The 14548-nt window shown below is 35.7% G+C and overlaps 2 pseudogenes; both read left to right on the plus strand.

The window, feature by feature from the left end:
• The first annotated feature begins 8744 nt into the window (after nucleotides 1-8744).
• LOC125120722 (olfactory receptor 10AG1-like) lies at nucleotides 8745-9696 on the plus strand (annotated as a pseudogene).
• A 2245-nt stretch (nucleotides 9697-11941) lies between these two features.
• On the plus strand, nucleotides 11942-12874 carry LOC125121124 (olfactory receptor 5W2-like; annotated as a pseudogene).
• Nucleotides 12875-14548: the final 1674 nt, after the last annotated feature.

Genomic DNA, 14548 nt, shown 5'->3' on the forward strand with positions numbered 1-14548 from the left:
CTATAAAATTGACAGATATTATATATTAGAAACTCTGTTGGGTTCATATATTATCCCTAAACATTTTAATAACCCAGAATATTTGAGAGAACTAAGGCACAAAGAAAAAGTGCACAACAGTTTCTGACTACAAATCCTATTCTAATTCCACTGTATACTTCAGACTCCAATTAACAGTTTCTACTTGTGTTAATGATTTTATATTTAATTTCCAAAAAATAGTTTTAATGAAATTAATATGTTTTACAACAAGGAGAATATTATTCACCATATCAAGCACCAAGGCTACTGACATTTTATTTTCATCAAATGATATTTAAACAATATGAGAATCAGGGACTGAATGAAATTTAAGCAACAGAAAGAAGAAAGAGAGAGAGAGAGAGCAGCTCGGGTCGGGAAGCAGGAGGGAGGGAAGAAGAAAGGAAACAAGGGAGGAAGTGAGAGAAAAGCCACAACCTACGAGTTTTAGTAATTTAGTATTTTAGTATTTTCAGTACTAAAATATTCACATCAGGAGTTCCCACAGTGGCTCAGCAGTAACAAACCTGACTAGTATCCATGAGGTTGCTTTTTTGATCTCTGACCTTGCTCAGTGGGTTAAGGATCCCACGTTGCTGTGGCTGTGGTGTAGGTCAGCAGCTGCACCTCCAATTCCACACCTAGGCAGTGAACTTCCATGTACTGCACCTGCAGCCCTAAAAAAAGAAGCAAAAATAAACAAAAAAATAAATATTAACCTTAGTGATTAGTAAAATATGGTTGCCCATTTTTTAAATACACTAAATTCATGACTAACATTGGAGACGAGATTTGTGCTATAATTTGATCTCATATATGTATCCTTTCATTGTACCTAGAGGAGAACAAAGTGGTATTTCACTATTCCAAAATTTATACTACTCACAATCTTCTTTTCCAGAAATCATTCAGGTGACCAGTAGACAAGGACTTGATTCTTTTGTCTTTTAATTGAGGGCTTTTTTTTCTTTTTTTTTTTTTTTTTACTGCAGTTGAGTTCTTTACTCAGGGATACAGGACAATTTCTGTTGTACTTAACTAGTGACCTCAGGGATCCAAATTCCCTTGGGTAAGGACAAAGACAGTTATATGTGTCATCAGATTTTGTAGTATGTCTTTAATCAGAAAAGTATTAGACCAATGAATTTTTGAAATACTTTAAAATTTTAGATTCCTTTTAAGATAGTGTTTTTTTTGAAATAATTCATTTCATTGATGGTCATGTGCAAATAATGTGAGAAAAAAGAATGTATAAATGTATGTGTAAATGGGCCACCATGCTGTACAGCAGAAAAAAAAATGATGTATTAAGGAATAAAAAAAATTAAAAAATAAAATAAAATAAAGCCATTAAAAATAAAATCAATTACTGCCTTCTTCAATAAGTTTTCTTATATTAGATTTTTTCAACACTGCTTCAATAATTTTAATAATGTTTGTTACAACCTAACAATATATTTCAAAATTCTTTTAATCATTTATCTTATCTTCTAACAGAAAAATGTGGATGTTGCCTGCAATAGAGTTTAACTTATCAAGTTTAATATATTATTCTGTTAATATACTGTAAATATTTGGACTTACTGACTTGATATTTAAGATGTAATTTTCTAAGAAAACCAATTTAAAATGTAAATCACACTTTTGATGAAAAAGTCATGCTCACCTTACAGACTGGAATTAAATTATTCTTTCATCAATAGAGTTTTTATATATTGTTTTATTAAATCGAGTTTTAACCTTTTTGATGTTAGGAGTTGCAATACCTTTCTAAAACTTTTTTTTCCTTCAAACAAATAGTGCCCCTTAATATTTTTTTTTCTATCTTGTGTGAATTTGACCTCTTCCATATCACTTTTTAATTGAACTACCTCATTATATATGTCATTCAGATATTTTGGAAAGCAGCCAAAAACATCTCTGGCCATAACATTCCTATGCAGAGATGTCTTACTCTGTGTTATCTCAGTCACTTTGTTTTTCTTGTGCTTTGTGCTTTGTGTTTTTTGCTCTTTGTTTCTTGTTTTTGCAAACTCAAAAAATCAAATGCCTTTAACTAGTTACATATTACTAAGCTTTTAATTAGCGCTTTTATTAGACTTTAATTTCAGGTATTCTCTTGACGTTTACAATTTAGATACTCACCTGACCTCTATAATGGTTCCTAATCTCTTAATTGCATATAAAAGACTTTTGTGCAGAAATTCAAAATGCACCATAAGTGGAAGAATTTATAAAATCAGAATATTTGTGAAAGTAATTCAGGGAAGTGTGAATTGACTAAAGATGACTAAAGAGATGAAAAATTGATGTTTCTAAGGAAAAAATAAATATCATGTAAAAATTCAGACATATAAAAGTAGACAGAAAAATATGGTTAAATCCCTTGAAATAGTAAAAATATATAGACAACTTTTTTTTTCGCTAATATCATCACCATGTCTTTACTCACTGGATCAATATTAAGTTAATTTTTGTGTAAGGTTTAGGTTTATATTGAGGTTCAGTTTTTTGGGGTTTTTTTTTGGTTTGTTTTGCATGTCCAATTTATCAACACTGTTTTTAGAGACAATATATTTTATCATTTGAATGGTTTTGAAACTTTGTCAAAACTCAGTCATGTTTGTGTGGGGTGATTTTTAAATTAAGTTCCATTGGTCTACTGCTCCACCACTATATTGTCTTTATTATTCTAGACAATAGAATATGCACATCTGCATGTGTGTGTGTGTGTGTGTGTGTGTGTGTGTGTGTGTTCTGTTACAAAATTCAGTGTAAAACTACACCAGGTCAATTGAAGCAGAGTACTAATGGCCCAGACACTTCAGGAATGAGGTTTTGTATCATGCCACCAAAGACATGGCCATGACCAGCTGAAGGGCTTTCTGGGGGCAAAGGAATATGGACTAGATGTTGGAAGAAGGGAGTTATCACAATTAGTTACAAGTAATGGGAAGTTGCAGAAACAGGGACTGTAATCTGTAATTGTTATGAGTACTTCTTCTTCATTTTATTATGAATATATCAAAATATCAAGAACCAGAATGAACGTTACCCCAGAGTTTGTATCTTCTTTTGGCAAAAGGATAAGCATTCTTTTGGTTGTATGTAGAATACTTGTATCATGCTAAATGGATTTATTTCTTTTTTATTGTCTTTATTTGGAGATCAGTCGGGCTACGGAGATTTGTATGGTTGTCAAGTTGACAAAGGGTAGACTCTGACAGCTAGTTTTATGGCAACATGTCCAGGCTATAGTACCCAGCTAGTCAATCAAACAATAATCTAGGTATTCTTTTCATATATTCTGTAAAAGTGATTAATACCTAACACCAATACATTTTAAGTAAAGGAGATCACCTTGTATAACGTAGGCCTTAACCAATCAGTTGGAAGCTCTTAAAAGCAAAATCAAGGTTTCCCTGAGGAAGAACTTCTGACTCAAGGCAGCTTCTTCCTGAGAGTTTCAAAATCAACAGTGATAAAAGAAACAACAACCTGATTAGAAAATGTACCAGAGACTTGAAAGATATTTTACTTAAAGGAATACACAGAAGTCAAATAATTTCATAAAAGATGCTCACCAGCATTAGTTATTATTAAAATACAAATTAAAAACTAAATGAGCTTATCCTACACATACATATTCAGTGGCTAGAATTAAAATAAAATAAATCACAAAATAATATAACTCAAAATTGGTAAATGAAGAGATAACCTTTTATTAGTGAGAGCTTTCAAAGCATTAATATGTTTCTTATTTTTCATTTTTTAATTTTTTTTGTCTTTTTTTAATGTCAAACCTGTGGCATTTGGAGGTTTCCAAGCTAGGGGTCGAATCGAGCTACAGCTGCTGGTCCACACCACAACCACAGCAATGCCAGATCTGAGCCATATCTGTGACCTATACCACAGCTCATGGCAATGTCAGATCCTTAACATACTGAGTGAGGCCAGGGATTGAACCTGCATCCTCATGGATACTAGTCAGATGTGTTTCGGCTGAGCCACGACAGGAACTATAACATGGACATATTTCTAATGTGGGTTTCTCCATGCCTCTATCCATTCTTCTTTATACAAGTATCAATCTATTCCAGCTCCCTATAATTAAATCTAATATTCTCCTCCATTATATTTTGTGAGTGTGTGTCTCTGTGTGTTTGTTTGTAGGGGGTGTTACAGAAAAATTATTCTATCACTGCATGCTCACTAAGCTGAGAGGAGCTCTAATTAAGCTGAGGACACCAGTGGCTGGAAACTCAATGAAGGAACTACTTGGAATTTTAGGTTGTGACTATGGAGGGGAATTGAGGATAGAAATAGGCAGTCTCGTCTCACTTGGCAGTGCAGTGAGAAATATTCACAACCTCTATTCCAGCTTGGTGTGATCTTGTAACTAAAGTTGAGTTTAGGGACTGAAATCATGCATGCTGTGTTTAGTTTGCATATCTAAAAATGAAGAAGTGGAGTTCTCATCATGGCTCAGTGGTTAATGAATCTGACTAGGAACCATGAGGTTGTGGGTTGATCCCTGGCCTCACTCAGTGGGTTAAGGATCAGGCATTGCCATGAGCTGTGGTGTAGGTTGCAGATGTGGCTAGAATCCTGCATTGCTGTGGCTCTGGCCTAGGCCGGCAGCTACAGCTCCTATTAGACACCCAGCCTGGGAACCTCCATATGCCTCAGGAGTGGCTCTAGAAAAGGCAAAAGGACAAAAATAATAAATAAATAAATAAATAATAAAAATAAATAAAAAGGAAGAAGTGAGTGCTTCCCTTTATTCCCACTCGCTTTCTGTAGTCCAGGAGGTGAAGAGGCCTGCTGGGCTAGTGTGAATGTGGAGATGGAAGATTCGTGTATAAAAAGACATAACTGCCTCTCAACAGCCCTAGATTTCCTACGTCTGAATTTATTGACAGAGAAAAAATTCTATTTAACCTAAGACATTGTACAATTGCATCTTCTTTAGAACATCTTAGTTTACGCTGTAGATAATAAGTAATTATGCATTTCTGATTTTACAAGGCTTGCATTTCTTAATAAACAAAAAATCCAATAAGAGAGGTAGATAACTTAGAGAAGGAGTGGTATGGAAAGATAGGGTTTCTTGTTGTACCAACTCCTCGAGTGGCAGGCAGAAAGATTTAGTTCAATTAGGAAGGGGCCTGGGGAACAAGGTAATCCCCAGAGTAAAGAGTAGTTCCTATTTAAAGAACACTTTGTTATGACAATAGAACATATTATAGACACCGGTTAAACTCTGTTTCAAGTGAATATGAATTTCCTAATTGTCCGCCAAAATCTCATTTTCCCTCTGTCTTTTAACTCAATCCATAAAGGTAAGAATTCTATTTAACTTCAATCCAAACAGGTAACCATGAATCATTTTTTGTCCAATAAAGAAATTAGTTTTACCCATATCTGTATATATTTAGCACCTACAAAATAATACATTTTGGTGAATTTACAAGAGAACTTCTTTGATGTAATTGTTATTTAATTTCAAACCCTGATTCAGACAGATTTGACAGTATTATTCTCATCATTATATTATCAAATGAAAAATTACAAATTTCTTTGTAATATAACTGGCTAGTATACCAAAGATTACAGCTCTCTTCATCATCATCATCTTAGGTGTTAATATTTATTAAGTAATTGCCTGTGATAAGCAGGTATTTAAGTAGTTTACATATATTAAATCTGGGGATATCTCATAAAAATTTAATTGCATATAACTAAAGAGTAAGACAGTGGATGGACCTTATTAAAATTGGTTTGCATCCTTCTCCTGCCAAAGGAATCATTAGTTTGTTAAAATTAAGATCAATGGTAAATGAATCTGAAAATACTAAGATAATAGCATATTTTCATTTTTATCTTTGGAGATGTCTCCTAAAGAAAAAAGGCTTCTGAACTGCATTCACTAATTCTAGATTGTTTCTTATTTTCAATTTGATTTTATGAACTTGCTCTAAGTAGTATTAAATGTATTGTGATATAGCTGGTATACCAAAAAAAGTAATTATTAAAGTTGAAAGACCAGAAAAATAAACACAAATTATTTTAGTAAAAAACAAAGGTGGCTACATTTACCTGAATTTAGTATTTTTCTTTCTGAGTTTTATAAATAGAAGCACAAAATGTTTCCAAAGGTCAGAAGCCAGCAAATGTGTTGCAGGATTTGAGGAACTCTTTGTACCTGAGTTTGAATTTAGAAGGTAAGTACATATAGACAGGATTTGAAAAATTATTTCTTAATTTGCAAATGGTTTTACATTGATAATTCCATTTAATAGTCATAAAATATTGTTCCGTTTGACAAATAATAAGTTAAGGTTAAAATTGTTTTCAGTAAATGTGGACACTATATTCATGGCTGCAAGTTTTATTGTTCTTTGTTTCTCTGGCTGTTTTTTGTACCTGAGTTTCAGTATGCTTTCAAATGCACTACCTTACTTGAAGAGTAAGGAATCACTTAGAGAAAGGATCAAAGATGAGAGGAGACCTTATATGAAGAGCAGATACAGTAAGAAGAATAAAGCAGGTGACAGTCTCTGAAGACAATGGTGAGCCCATCCAGTTTAGATGCATGCTGCCTGCTGGTCTGAAAAGATTGCTGATTCATTCAACAAACAATTTTAATCTGTCCAAGTACTACACTTTATATTGAATTAGATAAGTGAATAAAACATGAGTAAAGGTGGCAGGATGAGATACACACACACACACACACACAAACAAACAAAAGGTATGGTCCTGTAGACTCAGACACATGAAATCATTTCTTAGTAGTATCACCTATCAGTCATTAGGTTCTGAATGTTTTAAAGAAACAGTTATAGCATTTTGACATTTCCTACAATCACATTTTCTTGGGGAGAAATGCATATAATGGGCAAGGATAAAATACTTTTTGTACCTTAATATGGAATCTGGAATAGTGTAGATGGAAATTACTCTTTTTTTTTTTGACTTTTTGTGTTTTTACGACTGCACCTGCAGCATATAGAGGTTCCCAGGTTAGGAGTCTAATCCGAGCTGTAGCCACCAGCATACACCTCAGCCACAGCAACACCAGATCCGAGCCACATATGCAACCCACACAGCCCAGGGCAATGCCAGATCCTTAATCCATTGAGCAAGGCCAGGGATCAAACCCACAACCCCATGGTCCCTAGTCAGATGCAATTCTGTTGCACCATGATGGGAACTCCAATAAATTACTATTTAACTTTCCCTTTCTAACTCACAGAAAATCCTGGGATTCCCAAGTTTTAGATGAACTGCTGCTTCTGCCCCATTTGTGTCTACATTTTTGTAGCTGAAATGTTGACCATTGTCCTCCCTTAATGCTTATAGAATATGGATATAGGTGTCTCTTTGTTGCAAGGACTTAGTCTCTATGGACTTTCAAATCAGTTAACACGTACCATGAAAGTTATATACATCATATGGCAAACAAGGAAGCAATTTGCTACTTCTGCCAGAGGGAGTGAAAATAGTATAATTTCTAACCCCCATTTCCCCCCTCCACACACACACACACACACACACACACACACACACACATGCTTGAATATACCAGAAGGAGGAGGTCAGTCTGCTGGGTAGGAACTATCACTTACACCTAGGGCATCATTCCAAAGAAGCAATCAAGTTGACTCACTTTTAATTTATTCAAGCAGTTAGTAAATAAATTTTTGTGAAACAAATATGCTTCACACAGCCTAAAAAATGTACAGAACATAAAGAAAGTTATAATCTACATGGAGCATAAAGATGGGTGATCTGGACCTAACATATTCACATGCCTGAACCAGCAGAGATTTGTGTGCAAAACAGAGGAAAAAAGGAAGAAGAAAAATGAAAGAGTAGATTAAATGGATATAGCAGAATAGTAGAAAATATTGAGGAAGTGAGTGATTTGGGAAGTTTCTCAGAGATGAGTTGTGGCTGCTTTCTCTTTCATACCAGAAAGGTGGAGGTGTGAGCATTCTAGTTAGAACTGCTTTCTTGAAGAAAAATGCTTGATGTTCCTGCCTCTTACCTGATGAGAGTTCCTGGACAGGAAGACCACCTTAGAGTTTCTTTCCTCTTGACTGAAAAAATTGAATAAAAATGACTATTTAATTTAAAGACCTTATATTGAAAAATTCAGTTAAAAAATGAAAAATAATCCCAAATACTGAGTGGTCAGGTCATTAATTTTGTTTATAATAAAATAGATTAAATAGAAAACATAGCTAAACAGGACATTAAAATAACACAGGAAGGCCATCACATTAAAAAATTATCTTGCCTGGCTTACAAAATATTTACTTGCACAATAAAATTAATTTTGAATTGATAATAATGTAAAACAGAATTGAGAGGTGAGAAGAAAAACATGTCAGCTGGAAGAAGGAAATCACTGATACAACTGAACATAAATTCTGATTTTGCATTTTTGAGTGTTCAGATGACTGGCAAAATTACAAACTTATCTTCAGAAGCAAAGAAATATGATAATCTGTAACATAAAATGGAGGCTAAAGATTTATTTCTTAAAAATATGTTTACTAGTAATGAAAAAAATGTACTTCACCCTTAATAGACCTCTTATCAGTTACAGTTTTGCTTTTATAGGAAACTGGAAAAACTGAAAAGAGTATCATCCTGTTTTATGTAAGAAAATAAGAGCTAAAGAGAGTGGAATAACAGTGCAGCAGATTAAATCATTCCCACAGATGAAATATGAAGATATGGAAGAAGAAGCCAACGTGTCCACGGAGATGCAGTTTGTACTCCTGGGATTTTCTGACCTTCCAAACCTCCAAGGGTTATGCTTCGGGGTGTTCTCCATCATTTACATCATGATCTTAATCGGAAATAGTCTCATAATAATAACTAGGCTCGACACTGCACTCTAGCACTCCAGACACCCAGGTATTTTTTTCTGGCAAACTTTTCCTCTTTGGAAATCTGCTATGTGTCTGTCACTCTCCCTAGGATTCTGGTCAACCTTTGCACTCAGGATAGAAGCATTTCTATGCTGGGCTGTGCCACTCAAATGTGCTTCTTCCTTATGCTGGCAACCACTGAAAGTTTCCTCATGGCTGTGATGGCCTATGCCTGCTACATGGCCATTTGTAACCCATTGCACTATCCTCTGGTTGTGAACCACAGGATGTGCATCTGACAGGCCATGGGCTCCTGGATCTGTGGAATCCCAGTGCAGATAGGGCAGACGTGCCACATCTTCTCTCTGGACTTCTGTCATTCAAACCAAATTAACCACTTTTTCTGTGACATGCCTCCCATTCTGAACCTAACCTGTGGAGATACTTCTCTGCATGAGCTGTCTGTGTATGCAGCAGTTCTGCTGATTGGTGTCATCTCTTTTATGCTGATACTTGCCTATTATAGCAAAATTATTTCCACTATTCTGAGGCTGCCAACATCCAGAGGTTGGGCCAAAGCCTTCTCCACTTATTCTTCTCACCTGCTGGTTGTACTCTTATTTTTTTGGATCTGCTCCCATTACCTACTTAAGGCCCCAATACAGTCATTCTCCAAGAATTGACAAACCCCTCTCTGTTTTATACCATTGTGACTCCTATGTTTAATCCCTTGATATACAGTCTTAGGAACAAGGATGTGATTGCAGCACTCAGAAAATTATTACTTAAAAAACAATTTACAACTGGAATCTAATATCCAGCACAAATGAAGATCTCCATAGAAAAGAAAATCATGGACTTGGAAAACAGACTTGTGGTTGCCTGATGGGAGGGGGAGGGAGCTTGGGCTTATCAGACACAGCTTAGAATAGATTTACAAGGAGATCCTGCTGAGTAGCATTGAGAACTATGTCTAGATACTCATGTTGCAACAGAACAAAGGGTGGGGGAAAAAATGTAATGTAAGGATAACTTGATCCCCTTGCTGTACAGTGGGAAAATAAAATTAAAAAAATTTGATGAGTTTATTTACAGACATTTTAACTGTTTGCCACACAGTATCAGAGAAGCATGTTCTATTTTACACTCTCTTTTTTAAGAAGCTCATCAATATAAACATTAGTTTTAAGGTATTTTAAGGTACTTAGAAAAAAATTTTTGACATTTTTTAGGCCCACATGGCATATGGAAGTTCCCAGGCCAGGAGTCAGATCAGAGCTGAAGCTGCCGGCCTGTACATCAGCCAGACCTGAGCTGCAGCTGTGACCTTCACCACAGCTCATGGCAAAGATGGATTCTTAACCCAGTTAGCAAGTCAGGAATTGAACGCACATCCTCATGGATACTAGTCAGGTTCCTAAGCCACAACAGAAAATCCTTAAAATACTTTTAAATGCTAATCCACAATTTACTGTACTTAAATATTTATTAGGCCAAGAATCTTTAATACTCTAGGCCTAAATAATAATCTTGTCATGCATAAAAGCCAAATGTGCATCACATTTTTCATTAAAAAACCATAATTCAATGTTATTATTTTGAATTAAATTATACTGAAAGTACACAAGATTATTTACACAAATTGCTGCCTATATCTTCACGCTTGTATTTGTTTTGCATTCTTTGATGCTGTAACATGGAAACTGGTCAAAAGCAGTTAAGTAATGAATGTTGGAAGGAAGGATTGAATGGGTGAATGGGCCAATAAATATTGCTACCCCCTCCACATTACAAATACATCATGTAAAAACTGAACTTCATGTGAATCATATGTCATAGTTACTTAGCTCCAGTTAGTTTTCCCCTTGTGATTCAGAAATGAATCTGACTAGTAACCATTAGGTTGCAGGTTTGATCCCCGGCCTAGTTAAGGATCTGGTGTTGCTGTGAGCTGTGGTGTAGATAACAGATGTGGCTCGAACCTGGGATTACTGTGGCTGTGGCGTAGGCCAGCAGCTACAGCCTAAAGCTCCAATTGGACCCTTAGCCTGGGAACCTAAATATGCTGTGGGTGTGGCCCTAGAAAGACAAAAAGAAAAAAAAAATATATATATACATCACCCACATTCCAGTTCTTATATGTCAACAGAGACATGTACACATGCAAACATGTAACACACATAAATAGACACATACAGGAGGTAGATAAGCCAATATATTTCAGAATCATTTATTACCACATATCTCATCTCCATTTCATAATATGAAAGTGCTTTTAAAATCCAAAGAGATGTAAATATCTGTGTTAAATAAGGTTGTTTTAACTTCTTTTAAGCATTGTCCTACAATAAGTCAAAAGATTCATACTTTGGCACAACAATTCCCACAAATAGGTGACAAAACAATAATACAGGTCAAGAGACCTAGCCAATATTACTTATTTTATGTCCCACCAAATACTGAAAACAAATAAACCAAAACCAGAAACATAATTATTTTCATTATTTTTAGTCAATCATATGTTCATTGTTTCTGGAACATATACGAATACTCTTAAGGCAATCATGATCCTGAGACACCAAAATTTGTAACCATTTTTGTATCCATGTGAAAATCTTCATACATAGAAGACGCTTAGCCCCATAATGTACAGCTCATAACCTGCTAACACCTGTGTCTCTTCCATATAATTTTGAAGAGGAGAAGAGAGTTAAAGTCATCTAAATTTAATCCCTGAGGTAAGTCAAGTAAAGCGAGAGAAGAGTTACAGAAAATAACATATCTCATGAGTGACATGATTAGATTAGGTCAAATTTCGCAACTTTATTTCTCAGATAATTTTTGCTATTGGGGAAGAGAGTGAAATACCTGTTTACATAGTGGATGCATTACTGACAATTTTCTGAGTATAAAGACACTTATAGAAAGAAATCATATCCTGTCTTATGATGTTTGCAGATGTACAGAAATGTTACATTTGCATGTGTCATTTTCTTGATCATTTTTCTCAGAAGTTTAGACAAGAACAGAAAAGAATGCATAGAGGGAATTGCTCCTCCTTGACTGAATTCATTTTCTTGGAAATTTCTAATAACCTGGAGAACAAAGGGACCCTATTTACCACATTTTGACTTGTTTACCTGATTAATCTTCTGGCAAACCTTGGAATGATCACGTTAATTCGAATGGACCCCCAGCTGCACATGCCCATGTACTTTTTCCTCAGCCACCTCTCCTTCTGTGACCTCTGCTATTCCACAGCAATTGGGCCCAAGATGCTGGTGGACCTACTGGCCAAGAACAAGGCAATCCCCTTCTATGGCTGTGCTCTGCAATTTATGTTCTTCTGCGTCTTTGCAGATGCTGTGTGTCTTCTGCTGGCAGTGATGGCCTATGACCAGTACAAGGCCATCAGCAACGCTTTGCCCTACACAGTCAGCATGTCCAGCAGCGTGTGCTCCCTGCTCATGGCTGGGGTTTACGTGGTGGGAATGGCAGATGCTTTGATACACACAACACTAGCATTCCAGTTATGCTTCTGTGGGTCTAATGAGATTAACCATTTATTTTGTGATTTACCTCCACTTTTTCTCCTTTCCTGCTCTGATATACAGGTTAATGAGTTGGCATAGTTCACTGTTTTTGGCTTCATTGAATTGAGTACCATTTTAGGAGTCCTTATTTCTTATGGTTATATTATTCTGTGTGTCTTGAAGATCCACTCAGCTGAGGGCAAGGTCAAAGATTTCTCCACCTGTATTTCCCACCTTACTGCTGTGGCAATTTTCCAGGGAACTATGCTCTTCATGTATTTCAGGCCGAGTTCTTCGTACTCTCTAGATCAAGACAAAATGACCTCATTGTTTTACACTCTTGTGATTCCCATGTTAAACCCTGTGATTTACAGCTTAAGGAACAAGGATGTAAAAGAGGCCCTGGAAAAGCTGAAGCTTAAAAGGTGGTTTTAAAAGTGTATATATCTCTCTCTCACACACACACACACACACACACACACACAGAAACACAGATACTGTGGGGTTTGCATTTGTACAATTATTTTGCATGATGCAATAGAGAAATGTTGCATCAAATACTTCGTATTAAGAAAATGATTATTTGTTATAAACCCCCAATTTTAGAAATATTACAGTTCTCAAATAAAGCTTTCCTCCTTATGTATCAAGAACTTAGGAATTCCCATTGTGGCTCAATGTAAACAAATGTGACTAGTAACCATGAGGATGCAGGTTCAATCCCTGGCCTTGCTTGGTGGGTTAAGAACCAGTGTTGCCATGAGCTGTGGTATAGGTACAGACACAGCTCAGAGCCTGCATTGCTGTGGAGGTGGCACAGGCCAGTAGGTGTAGCTGTGATTCATCACCTAGCCTGGGAACTTGCACATGTCATGGGTGCAACCCTAAAAAAAAAAATATAAATGGCACTTCCTTTTTTGTAGAAAATTTTCAGGAGTTTTCTAGTTTTGTCAGTTTTATTGATCCATTCTTTCATTTAAACAGTAGTTCAGGAGTTCCCATCCTAGCGCAGTGGAAACAAATCCCACTAAGAACCATGAGGTTGCAGGTTTGATCCCTGGCCTTTCCCAGTGGGTTAAGGATCTGGCATTTCTGTGAGCTGTGGTGTAGTTTGCGGATGTGGCTTGGATCTGGTGTTACTATGGCTCTGGTTTAGGCTGGCAACAGCTCCAATTAGACCCTAGCATATCCTGGGAACCTCCATATGCCATGGGTGTGGCCCCCAAAAAAACGGACAGAAAAGAAAAAAAATAAACAGTAATTCAATTACCAGGAAATTTATTGTGTGTTTACTGAGAGATATTTGAACATTTAGGTCCTTTATAGGCTATGGCACGCACTGAAATTTCTATACTAATGAACATAAGTGAGTATTAATAACAAGCATGAATTAACTAAACAGCTAAACAATATGTAAAAGGTTCCAAATCACCATAAAATTAAAAAAAAATGAGGGTTTTAAATCCAGAACAAAATTTAAAAGTAGTATATCTTTGGATGGATGTATTCAGTCTTTATCTGACAATTATTCCAGTTGGGAGATAAAAAGATAGTAGGCAGTGGATATGATAACTAGACAGGTGTTGAGGTAGGCAAGCCTGTGTCTTCTTCATGTAAAGAAGTCATGGCTGCCGGAACATGGATTCAAACTGAAGGCATTATACTAAGTGGAATGAGTCAAACAGAGAAAGATAAATACTATATTCCCTACTTATATGCTGAATCTAAAAAGTTTGAACTCACGGAAATAGAAAGTAGACTGGCAGTTTCCAGGGTCTGGAAGTTGGAGAAAATGGGAGCTATTTCTCAAAGTACACATATTTTCTGTAATTTGATGAATACATTCTGGGGATCTAATATATAGGGTGATTCTAGTTAACAATACGGCATTATAAAATCGCTAGGAGATTAGATCTTAACTTTCCTCATCATACACACACTCAAAACGATAACTATGGGAATTAATCTATTGTAAAACTAACTTTATTGTCATAGTCATTTCATGATGTATGCATATATTGATTCTTCATATATCGAATCGTGTATACCTTAGACATGCTATTTGTTAATTTTATGTGACAAATTGAGGAATAAAAGAAAAGAAGGTTA

The sequence above is a fragment of the Phacochoerus africanus genome, chromosome 2 (genome assembly GCF_016906955.1).
Source record: "Phacochoerus africanus isolate WHEZ1 chromosome 2, ROS_Pafr_v1, whole genome shotgun sequence".
Lineage (NCBI taxonomy): Eukaryota > Metazoa > Chordata > Mammalia > Artiodactyla > Suidae > Phacochoerus > Phacochoerus africanus.